This window comes from Arachis ipaensis, chromosome B02 (genome assembly GCF_000816755.2).
Source record: "Arachis ipaensis cultivar K30076 chromosome B02, Araip1.1, whole genome shotgun sequence".
Classification (NCBI taxonomy): Eukaryota; Viridiplantae; Streptophyta; class Magnoliopsida; order Fabales; family Fabaceae; genus Arachis; species Arachis ipaensis.
This window is the reverse complement of record NC_029786.2, coordinates 10397129-10410600: the sequence shown is the minus strand read 5'-3', so window position 1 is coordinate 10410600 and position 13472 is coordinate 10397129.

Genomic DNA, 13472 nt, shown 5'->3' with positions numbered 1-13472 from the left:
TTAATTCTTAAAGTTAATAATTTTCTAAAAATGAGTAATCTCAATTCTCAACAAAAAATATTTCCAATTTTAATTTCCTAATAATCAAATCAAATAATAAAATAATAAAGAGTTATATTCTATCTAAAATGGTGTTGAAACTATTGATAATGTTGTTGTTCTTTTTAAAACCGTTGGTTGTGATGAAGCCATCCTTCAGAGTCTATGAAATTCATACTTGTCATCATATTAACCGTCTCTAAATCTAATTTTGTAATCCAATTTACTCATTTAGAGGTATTAGAACCTGGTCCAAAATTGCCATATTCTGTAAACATAATGTTATTCATGCAAAAAAATTAATATTTTATACGATCGTCCAATCAGAATCATGTGTTTACATAACAATTTAATACATAACTATAATTCTTAAAATATTATGAACTAAGTCTGTAAACCCCGGTTAAATTAGTAGATAATTAGTTAATAAATTATTTTTTAATAAGGAGGATTAGAAATGCGAATATTATATCAAAATAGGGTAGAGCTCATCGAAACGAGAATTTTGACACTAATTTTGAAGAAAACGGTCCAAAAATGGACCGAAAGGACCGAACCGGTTGAACCGGACCCGAACCGGGCTATCGGTCCAACCGGACCAGCCCATTAAAAAGAGCCACGGGCTCTTTTTCCCTCATTTCCTCAAGGACGCAGCTGAGCTCCAGGGAGAGGAAAGGAACGCCGAACCTTTACGGCAAAGTTCCAAATCCCGTAATTCCTCCGTTCGAGCTCCGATCGCCGCACCGTTTGCGGCCACGCGTTCACCGCGTCGAGCTCTACATTTCTGCCGGAACAATTTCACAGGTAACTTGCTATTTCTTAGCATGCAAGTTAACTCGTTCCTTGAGCGTTGCGCTTTTATCTCGCGATTTTTATTTTCCCTATCCTTCAAGGCTCCTAGCATATTATAACTCTTCTGCTATTATATGTACTTATTTTATTTTAGAGGTCGTAATACCACATCACCTTTGTTTTACGACTTAAGCGTAAAGCTTTGTGTGGTAGGGTGTTACAAAGTCACATTGACATTGTTGCTTTGAATTTAACCTGAGTTAATAATGTTGTTAATGAGATGATTAACATGGTAATAGTTGAGAGTAATCCCATGGGTCCCAATCGGAGGGTTGAATAATGTTGGTCATGTTTGTGTTATAGAAAAGAACTCTTGCATAAGATCTCCAAAGCCTTCCCAAGAAAGTAGAACCATTTCTAAAGACATTGCAATTCTTGAACACAAACCCATTTGAATCCGTTGAATTTGTTCTCCCTTGTGCTGTTATATATCTTACAAACCCTTTTTTTAATGCCCCTCCAATCAGCTACACCTTTGCCATTGCTAATACAACAATAATATATTTAAATAATCAGCAATTCTCATTCAATCCATTTTTATTTTGGTGGAGTTTATGATAATTGTAGTAGGTGAATTCTATCATACCCTCTCTAAAATAAAGGGTAAATTACCCTTTGTGATATATACAGTGTATTATTGATAATTATCTTTCTACCAGAGTTTCAAGATTCACGTTATCTTCTCTTTTCTTTTCAATTGACGCTATGTTTCTCTTGATACTTGATAACAATGTCATTTTCATCATCCCCACCAAATACACTTCTTCTACTCCAATTTTAAAATTCTAATTCCTTTCAAATCGAATCACCAATTTCAATCAATTAAGTTAGGATTTTGAACTTGTTCTTACGTTTTTAATCTCTAATTTCAACGAGCACAACTATCAATTTTTCACATCTCTTCTTTTTAAGATTTTTTTTCGTATTAGAAGATATTACGTTCGGAGAGAAGCAAGAGGGTATGAGTTTGTATGACAGATATGAATTTGTATCATAAATAAAATTCTTGTAGGTAATTAATGGCATGAATAATAAAATAATTAATTAATATTTGAGGCGAATGTGAATATTAAAATACTTATTCTATTTTGTCTTATTGTTATCTGAATAATAATTTAATATTTTTTGTGACAATATAATAATTTAATATGCTCCACTAATGCATTAGTTTTTTTTTTAAATTAGGGAAGAGGTGTATTTGGTGGAGATTATGAAAATGACACTGTTATTAAATTTTAAGAGAAACTTAAAAAAAGAGAAGATAAAATGAATCTTGGACTGATGAAAGGATAATTTATCAATAATTACTGTATATTTCACAATGGGTAATTTACCATTTATTTTAGAGAGGGTATGGTAGAGATAACCTATAATAGTTACCATGGCTAAACAATTTTAACATTATTTAAAAAATATTATTAAAATTAAATTCATATTTTTTTATATGAATTTTACATTAAATTTTAAATTAATTTTTATCATATATATAATTGATGAGCAGATAATTTATACGCTTTTTGTCATTGTTTTTAGGTAGTTTTTAGTATGATTTAATTAGTTTTTACTATGTTTTTATTAGTTTTTATGCAAAATTCATATTTCTGGACTTTACTATGAGTTTGTGTATTTTTTTGTGATTTTAGGTATTTTCTGGCTGAAATTGAGGGACCTGAGCAAAAATCTGGTTCAGAGGCTGAAAAAGGACTGCAGATGCTGTTGGATTTTGACCTGCTTCACGCGAAATGGATTTTCTCGAGCTACAGAAACCCAATTGGTGCGCTCTCAATTGCGTTGGAAAGTAGACATCCAGGGCTTTCCAACAATATATAAGATTGCGTTTGTTTCTGAGAACAGAACAGGACAAGACACTGAGAACAGGACAGGACAAGACACTGATGGACAAAGACACAAAATTTTGTGTTCTTGTATTCTGTTTGATGATAAACTAGAACAAATTATGAAAATCTAATTTATTCTCATTTTTTTCATTCAAAAAATTTGAGATGAAAAATATAATAATAAAAAATATAATTATGAAAAATTAACAAAAATAATAAAAAAAAGAATGAAAAATAAGTTGTGTCCCTTGTTAGTGTCTCCATGTCCTTCCTGTCAGGATGGACACAAAATACACTAATTCAGTGTCTCTGGACACACTGTCTCTGTCCATGTCTCCTCTGTCAAACATGATTTTGTGTTTCAGTATCTATGTCTTAGTGTCCTGTCTCTGTAAACAAACGCAGCCTAATAGTCCATACTTTGCCTGAGTTTTGACGACGCAAACTGGCGTTTAAACGCCAACTTCCTCCCCTATTCTGAAGTTAAACGCCAGAAACAGGTTACAAACTAGAGTTAAACGCCACAAACAAGCTGCAACCTGGCACTTAACTCCAAGAAAAGCCTCTACACGTGTAAAGCTCAATGCTCAGCCCAAACATACACCAAGTGGGCCCCATAAGTGGATTTCTACACTATCCATCTTAGTTTACTCATTTTCTGTAAACTCTAGCTACTAGTTTAGTATAAATACCACTTTTAGAGACTTACTATGGACCTCATGACATTTTACACGTTCCATATTGTATTTTTGACGGCATGAGTCTCTAAACCCCATGGTTGGAGGTGAGGAGCTCTACTGTGTTTCGATGAATTAATGCAATTACTTCTATTTTCCATTCAATCACGCTGGTCTCTATTCTAAGATATTCACTCGTACTTAACCGTGATGAATGTGATGATCCGTGACACTCATCACCATTCTCAACCTATGAACGCGTGCCTGATAACCACTTCCGTTCTACCTTAGATTGAGTGTATATCTCTTAGCCTCTTGGTTCATGATCAGAGTCTTCGTGGTATAGGCTAGGACTATTGGCGGCCATTCCTGAGATTCGAAAAGTCTAAACCTTGTCTGTGGTATTCCGAGTAGGATCTGGAATGGGATGACTGTGACGAGCTTCAAACTCACGAGTGCTGGGCATAGTGACAGACGGAAAATGATCAATGGATCCTATTCCAACATGAGTGGGAACTGACAGATGATTAGCCGTGCGGTGACAGCGCATTTGGACCATTTTCACTGAGAGGACGGATGGTAGCCATTGACAACGGTGATCCACCAACATACAGCTTGCCATGGAAGGAGTCCTGTGTGCGTGAAGAAGAAGACAGTAGGAAAGCAGATATTCGGAAGACAGAGCATCTCCAAATCCTCAATCTGTTCTCCATACTGCATAACAAGTATTATTTAATTTATGCTATTTACTCTTCATAAACCCAATCATTTTTATTATTAATTTCCTGACTAAGAGTTACAAAATAACCATAGCTTGCTTCAAGCCGACAATCTCCGTGGGATCGACCCTTACTCATCTTTGAGTCTTTTATTATTGTTCTTGTTAAAAAATTTTTTTTTAAATCCTTGTTTTATTTTTCTAATTTTATTTTTAAAAATTTTTAAATAAATAACCTCTTAATTTAGTCTTCTGTTTGAGTTTAGTTTCATGTTTTAAGTTTGGTGTCAATTGCATGATTTTATTTTTCTTTCAATTTTTTGAATTATATGTTCCTTGTTCTTTCCTAATCTTCAAGTTGTTCTTGTTTATTTTCCTTGTTTGATCTTTAGTTTTTCTTGCTTTGTGTCTTTCCTTGTTTTTCTTGTGCAATTTCGAATTATTAGTGTCCAAGGTATAAAAATTTTTAAGTTTGGTGTGCTTTGTGTTTTTAATTCCTTAAAAATTTTTCAAAAATTTGTTCTTGGTGTTCATCTTGATCTTCAAGTTGTTCTTGGTATTCATCTTAACATTCAAAGTTTTCTTGTTTGCTTTCTTTGTTTTGATCTAAAAATTCTAAGTTTGGTATCATTTTATTGTTTTTCTCTTTCCTCATTAAATTCAAAAATATCTTTTCTCTTTATTTTAATTTAATTTTCGAAATTTTCCTTTAAAAATTCAGATTTTTATTTTAAAATTTTTATCTTATCTTAGTTTTAAATTTCAAAATTCAAACCTTTTTAAAAAAAAAAAAAATCATATTTTTTTCAAAATCTTATCTTATCTTACTTATTTTATTTTATTTTGGTTTTCAATATATATATATATATATATTATTTGCAATCCACATCATCTCCCTTTCTCCATCATGGACCTAAGTGGAAATGAACAGTTCAAAAAGACTTTGGGGTTATATGCTAACCCCACTACTGCTTCATATGGGAGTAGTATCTGTATACCTCCCATCAGAGCCAGCAGTTTTGAGCTAAATCCTCAGCTCATTGTCATGGTGCAGCAAAATTGCCAGTATTTCGGTCTTCCACAGGAAGAACCTACTGAGTTTCTGGCACAGTTCTTGCAAATTGCTGACACAGTACATGACAAGGAAGTAGATCAGGATGTCTATAGATTATTACTGTTTCCATTTGCTGTAAAAGATCAAGCTAAGAGGTGGTTAAATAACCAACCTACAGCAAGCATAAGAACATGAAAACAGTTATCAGACAAATTCCTGAATCAATATTTCCCTCCAAAAAGGATGACACAGCTAAGGCTAGACAGCCAAGGCTTTAAACAAGAGGATGATGAATCCTTTTATAACGCCTGGGAGAGGTACAGAGGGATGCTAAGAAAATGCCCCTCTGAAATATTTTCAGAGTGGGTGCAGTTAGACATCTTCTACTACGGGCTTACAGAAAAAGCTCAGATATCTCTAGACCACTCAGCTGGTGGATCTATACACATGAGAAAGACTGTTGGAGAGGCTCAAGAGCTTATTGATATAGTTGCTAGAAATCAACATCTGTACATAAGTAATGAGTCCTCCATGAAAGAAGAAGCTAAGGTAGTATTAACTAACTTTAGTCCTCAGGAACAAGTTGCTAAACTCAATCAGTAACTATCTTCTATAACAAGGCAGTTAACAGAATTTAAGGAGATGCTACAAGAAACCAAAATTGCTAACAAGGATATGGAATCACAATTGAATCAGACAAGATAGCAGTTATCAAAACAGATAACAGAGGAGTGCCAAGCAGTTTAATTAAGAAGTGGAAAAATGTTAAATACTTCAACTCAAAGCAGCAGAAAGCCAAGAAAAGAACAGCTGATAGAGGATGAGCCACCTGCTACCCAAAATCCCTCTAAGGACAGTAAGAGCCCAGAGAGGAATAAGTCTGGCGATCAAAGGCCAGAAACAGGTGAAAAACTGGCGTTAAACTCCCAATCCATGTCCAATTTTGGCGTTCAAACGCCAGAAAAGGGTAGGAATCTGGCGTTAAACGCCCAATCCACGTCCAGTTCTGGCATTCAAACGCCAGTGAGGGATCAGACACTTGCAAGTGCTGATACTAACCCCCTCAATAAGGCTTCTCAACCTGCCTATGTAGGAAATAAACCTGCAGCAACTAAGGTTAAAGAATATAAAGTCAAAATACCTTATCCTCAGAAACTCCTCCAAGCAGAATAGGATAAACAATTTTCCCGCTTTGCAGACTATCTCAGGACTCTTGAAATAAAGATTCCGTTTGCAGAGGCACTTGAGCAAATACCCTCTTATGCTAAGTTCATGAAAGAGATCTTAAGCCATAAGAAGGATTGGAGAGAAACAGAAAAAGTTTTTCTCACTGAAGAATGCAGGGCAGTCATTCTAACAAGCTTACCAGAAAAGCTTAAGGATCCCGGAAGCTTTATGATACCATGCACATTAGAGGGTACTTGTACCAAGACAGCTCTATGTGACCTTGGGGCAAGTATCAATCTAATCCCTGCATCAACTATCAGAAAGCTTGGCTTGATTGAAGAGGTCAAACCAACCCGGATATGTCTTCAACTTGCTAATGGCTCCATTAAATATCCATCAGGCATAATTGAGGACATGATTGTCAAGGTTGGGCCATTTGCCTTTCCCACTGACTTTGTAGTGCTGGAAATGGAGGAGCACAAGAGTGCAACTCTCATTCTAGGAAGACCTTTCCTAGCAACAGGATGAACCCTCATTGATGTCTAAAAAGGGGAAGTGACCTTGAGAGTCAATGAGGATGAGTTTAAGTTGAATGTTGTGAAAGCTATGCAGCATCCAGACACCCTAAACGACTGCATGAGCGTTGATATTATTGACTCTCTGGTGGAAGAGGTTAATATGACTGAGAGTCTCGAATCAAAGCTAGAGGACATTTTTAAAGATGTTCAGCCTGATCTGGAGGAACCAGAGGAAACAAAAGAACCTCTGAAAACTCCTCAGAAACAGGAGAAACCTCCTAAACCTGAGCTCAAACCACTACCACCATCCCTGAAATATGTATTTCTGGGAGAAGGTGACACATTTCCTGTAATCATAAGCTCTGCTTTAGAGCCACAGGAAGAGAAAGCACTAATTCAAGTGCTCAGGACACACAAGACAGCTCTTGGGTGGTCCACAAGTGATCTTAAAGGCATTAGCCCAGCCAGATGCATGCACAAGATCCTATTGGAGGATAATGCTAAGCCAGTGGTTCAACCACAGAGGCGGCTAAATCCAGCCATGAAAGAGGTAGTGTAGAAAGAGGTCACTAAATTACTGGAGGCCGGGATTATTTATCCCATTTCTGATAGCCCCTGGGTGAGCCCTGTCCAAGTTGTACCCAAAAAGGGAGGCATGACAGTGGTTCATAGTGAAAAGAATGAACTGGTTCCTACAAGAACAGTTACAGGGTGGCGTATGTGTATTGACTACAGAAGGCTCAATACATCCACCAGAAAGGATCATTTTCCTTTACCATTCATAGACCAGATGCTAGAAAGACTAGCAGGTCATGAATATTACTGCTTTTTGGATGGCTATTCAGGTTATAACCAAATTGCAGTAGATCCTCAGGATCAAGAGAAAATCGCATTCACATGTCCATCTGGAGTATTTGCCTACAGAAGGATGCCATTTGGTCTGTGTAATGCACCTGTAACTTTTCAGAGATGCATGCTCTCTATCTTCTCTGATATGGTGGGAAAATTTCTGGAAGTTTTCATGGACGACTTCTCAGTATTCAGAGACTCATTCAGCTCCTGTCTTGATCATCTAGCACTTGTTCTGAAAAGATGCCAAGAGACTAACCTGGTTTTAAATTGGGAAAAATGTCACTTTATGGTGACTGAAGGAATTGTCCTTGGGCATAAAATTTCGAACAAGGGAATAGAGGTGGATCAAGCTAAGGTAGAGGTAATTGAAAAATTACCACCACCCACCAATGTTAAGGCAATCAGGAGCTTTCTGGGGCATGCATGATTCTATAGGAGGTTTATAAAGGATTTTTCAAAAATTGCAAAACCTCTGAGAAATCTGCTAGCTGCTGACACGCCATTTGTGTTTGACACAGAGTGTCTGCAGGCGTTTGAAACTCTGAAAGCTAAGTTGGTCACAGCACCAGTTATTTCTGCACCAGACTGGACACTACCATTCGAACTAATGTGTGATGCTAGTGACCATGCCATTGGTGCAGTATTGGGACAGAGGCATGACAAGCTTCTGCACGTCATTTACTATGCTAGCCGTGTTTTAAATGATGCGCAAAAAAAATTACACAACCACAGAAAAGGAATTGCTTGCAGTGGTTTATGCCATTGACAAGTTTAGATCTTACTTAGTAGGATCAAAAGTGATTGTGTACACTGACCATGCTGCTCTAAAATATCTCCTCACAAAGCAGGATTCAAAACCCAGACTCATAAGATGGGTATTGCTTCTGCAAGAGTTTGATATAGAAATAAGAGACAGAAAAGGGACAGAGAATCAAGTAGCTGATCACCTGTTCCGGATAGAACCAGTAGCAGGAGCGTCCCTCCTTCAGGAAGCTCCATGGTTGGAGACATTGCAAACTATAAGACTCAAGATTCTCCTTTTGTAACCATGGAGAGGAAGCATGAAAAGCTTCTCTCAATACAGAGTCAAGCAAAACCCCCACATTCAAACTCTAAGTTTGGTGTTGGGAGGCCACAACCAAACTCTAAGTTTGGTGTTGAGAGGCCCCAACCCTGCTCTGATTATCTGTGAGGCTCCATGAGAGCTCACTGTCAAGCTATTGACATTAAAAAAGCGCTTATTGGGAGGCAACCCAATGTTATTTAATTATATCTATTTATTTTCCATTGCTATTTTATGTTTTCTTTAGGTTGATGATCATGTGAAGTCACAAAAACAACTGAAAAATAAAAAACAGAATGAAAAATAGCACACCCTGGAGGATAAGCTTACTGGCGTTTAAAAGCCAGTAAGAAGCATCAGACTGGTGTTAAACGCCAGAACAGAGCATCAAGTTGGCGTTAAACGCCAAGAAAGGGAGAAAAGCTGGCGTTTAATGCCAGAAACAAGCAGCAGTCTGGCATTAAACGCCAGGATTTCACTCTAAGGGCGTTTATACGCCTAAATGGAGCAGGGATGATAAGTCCTTGACCCCTCAGGATCTGTGGATCCCACAGGATCCCCACCTATCCCACCTCTTCTTCTCTAATCTTCACACCTTTCCATAACATTCTTCCCCAAATACCTTTCACCAATCACCTCCATTCCTCTTTCCCATCACCTCTTCACCATTCAAATTCAAACCATCTCCCTCCCAAACCCACCCACACATGGCCGAACCACACACCTCCATCTCTTCTATTTCTTCTTCTTCTACTACTTTCTCTTCTTCTTTTGCTCGAGGACGAGCAAACGCTTTAATTTTGGTGTGGTAAAAGCATTATTTTTGTTTTTTCATAACCATTCATGGCACCTAAAGCCGGAGAAACCTCTAAAAAGAGGAAAGGAAAGGCAAAAGCTTCCACCTCCGAGTCATGGGAGATGGAGAGATTCATCTCAAAGGTCCATCAAGACCACTTCTATAAAGTTGTGGCCAAGACATCCTCATTGAAGAGGACAAGCCCATCACTAAAAAAAGGATGGAGCAAACAAGAGAGCCCACTCATGGACCTCAACAAGAGGATGAGGAAATTCCTCATCATGAAATCCCTGAGATGCCTCAAGGGATGCACTTTCCTCCACAAAACTATTGGGAGCAGATTAACACCTCCCTAGGAGAATTAAGTTCCAACATGGGACAACTAAGGGTGGAGCACCAAGAGCACTCCAACCTCCTCTATGAAATTAGAGAAGATCAAAGAGCTATGAGGAAGGAGCAACAAAGACAAGGAAGAGATATAGAGGAGCTCAAGAGCACCATTGGTTCTTCAAGAGGAAGAAGACGCCACCCTCACTAAGGTGGACCCGTTCCTTAATCTCCTTGTCTATTTATTTTTCTGTTTTCGTTCTCTATGCTTTATTTTTATTTGTGTTTGTGTCTTTACTACATGATCAGTAGTGTCTGGTAACTATGCCTTAAAGCTATGAGTGTCCTATGAATCCATCACCTCTCTTAAATGAAAAATGTTCTAAAAAACAAAAGAACAAGAAGTACATGATTTCAAATTCATCCTTGAAATTAGTTTAATTATATTGATGTGGTGACAATACTTTTTGTTTTCTGAATGAATGCTTGAACAGTGCATATTTTTGAATTTGTTGTTTATGAATGTTAAAATTGTTGGCTCTTGAAAGAATGATGAAAAGGAGAAATGTTATTGATAATCTGAAAAATCATAAAATTGATTCTTGAAGCAAGAAAAAGTAGTGAAGAACAAGGCTTGCGAAAAAAATGGCGAAAAAAAAAGAAAAAGCAAGCAGAAAAAGCCAAAAGCTCTTTAAACCAAAAGGCAAGAGCAAAAAGCCAGTAACCCTTTAAACCAAAAGGCAAGGGTAAAAAAGATCCAAGGCTTTGAGCATCAGTGAATAGGAGGGCCCAAAGGAATAAAATCCTAGCCTAAGCGGCTAAACCAAGCTGTCCCTAACTATGTGCTTGTGGCGTGAAGGTGTCAAGCCAAAAAGCTTGAGACTGAGCGGTTAAAGTCGTGATCCAAAGCAAAAAGAGTGTGCTTAAGAACTCTGGACACCTCTAATTGGGGACTTTAGCAAAGCTAAGTCACAATCTGAAAAGGTTCACCCAGTTATGTGTCTGTGGCATTTATGTATCCGGTGGTAATACTGGAAAACAAAGTGCTTAGGGTCACGGCCAAAACTCATAAAGTAGCTGTATTCAAGAATCAACATACTGAACTAGGAGAATCAATAACACTATCTGAATTCTGAGTTCCTATAGATGCCAACCATTCTGAACTTCAAAGGATAAAGTGAGATGCCAAAACTGTTCAGAGGCAAAAAGCTACTAGTCCCGCTCATCTAATTGGAGCTAAGTTTCATTGATATTTTGAAATTTATAGTATATTCTCTTATTTTTATCCTATTTGATTTTCAGTTGCTTGGGGACAAACAATAATTTAAGTTTGGTGTTGTGATGAGCGGATAATTTATACGCTTTTTGACATTATTTTTAGGTAGTTTTTAGTATAGTTTAGTTAGTTTTTACTATGTTTTTATTAGTTTTTATGCAAAATTTACATTTCTAGACTTTACTATGAGTTTGTGTGTTTTTTTGTGATTTCAGGTATTTTTTGGCTGAAATTGAGGGATCTGAGCAAAAATCTGGTTCAGAGGCTAAAAAAAAGGACTGCAGATGCTGTTGGATTCTGACCCTGCTTCACGCGAAATGGATTTTCTCGAGCTACAGAAACCCAATTGGTGCGCTCTCAATTGCGTTGGAAAGTAGACATCCAGGGATTTCCAGCAATATATAATAGTCCATACTTTACCCGAGTTTTGACGATGCAAACTGGCATTTAAACGCCAACTTCCTGCCCTATTCTGAAGTTAAACGCCAGAAACAGGTTACAAACCAGAGTTAAACGCCATAAACAAGTTGCAACCTGGCATTTAACTCCAAGAGAAGCCTCTACACGTGTAAAGCTCAATGCTCAGCCCAAACACACACCAAGTGGGCCCCAGAAGTGGATTTCTGCACTATCCATCTTAGTTTACTCATCTTCTGTAAACCCTAGCTACTAGTTTAGTATAAATACCACTTTTAGAGAATTACTATGGACCTCATGATATTTTACACGTTCCATATTGTATTTCTGATGGGATGAGTCTCTAAACCCCATGGTTGGGGGTGAGGAGCTCTGCTGTGTTTCGATGAATTAATGCAATTACTTCTATTTTCCATTCAATCACGCTGGTCTCTATTCTAAGATATTCACTCGCACTTAACCGGGATGAATGTGATGATCCGTGACACTCATCACCATTCTTAACCTATGAACGCGTGCCTGATAACCATTTCCGTTCTACCTTAAATTGAGTGTATATCTCTTAGCCTCTTGGTTCATGATCAGAGTCTTCGTGGTATAGTCTAGGACTATTGGCGGCCATTCCTGAGATCCAGAAAATCTAAACCTTGTCTGTGGTATTCCGAGTAGGATCTGGGATGGGATGACTATGACGAGCTTCAAACTCACGAGTGCTGGGCGTAGTGACAGACGCAAAAGGATCAATGGATCCCATATTTTATGATATATTTTGTGCTTAATTTGAGTGATTTATTCAATCCTTCGCCCACTTATTCATATTAATTGCATGGTTTTACTTTCCCTTCCTTATTATGTGATATATGTGAAAAACATGTTTCCTATGCTTTAAAATTAATTATTTTAATTACCTTTATTTCCATTCGATGCCGTGATTAGTGTGTTGAGTAGTTTCAGATCTTCTAAGGTAGGAATGACTTAAAGGATGGAAAAGGAAACATACAAAAATGGAAGGAAAGCACAAAACGGAGTTTCTAAAGAAACTGGCATCCACGCGATCGCATGGGCGACACGGATGCATGCCAAGCACAAATCAACAGTGACGCGACCGCATAATTGACGCGACCGTGCGCCTTAAGCAAAACACATATGACGCGGTGATGAGCGGATAATTTATATGCTTTTTGACATTGTTTTTAGTATGTTTTTAGTAGGATCTAGTTACTTTTAGGGATGTTTTCATTAGTTTTTATGTTAAATTCACATTTCTGGACTTTACTATGAGTTTGTGTGTTTTTCTGTGATTTCAGGTATTTTCTGGCTGAAATTGAGGGACTTGGGCAGAAATCAGATTCAGAGGTTGAAGAAGGACTGCTGATGCTGTTGGATTCTGACCTCCCTGCACTCAAAGTGGATTTTCTGGAGCTACAGAACTCGAAATGGCGCGCTTCCAATTGCGTTGGAAAGTAGACATCTAGGGCTTTCCAGAAATATATAATAGTCCATACTTTGGCCAAGAATAGATGACGTAAAATGGCGTTCAACGCCAGCTTTCTACCCAAATCTGGCGTCCAGCGCCAGAAAAGGAGCCAAAACCAGAGTTGAATGCCCAAACTGGCACAAAAACTGGCATTCAACTCCAAGAAGGACCTCTACACGTGCAACACTCAATCCCAGCCCAAGCACACACCAAGTGGGCCCTGGAAGTGGATTTATGCATCAATTACTTACTTATGTAAACCCTAGTGACTAGTTTATTATAAATAGGACCTCTTACTATTGTATTAGACATCTTTGGTCTCAGTTTTAATCCAGTGTTCATCTTAGGAGACTATTGATCACGTTTTAGGGGGCTGGCCATCTCGGCCATGCCTGGACCTT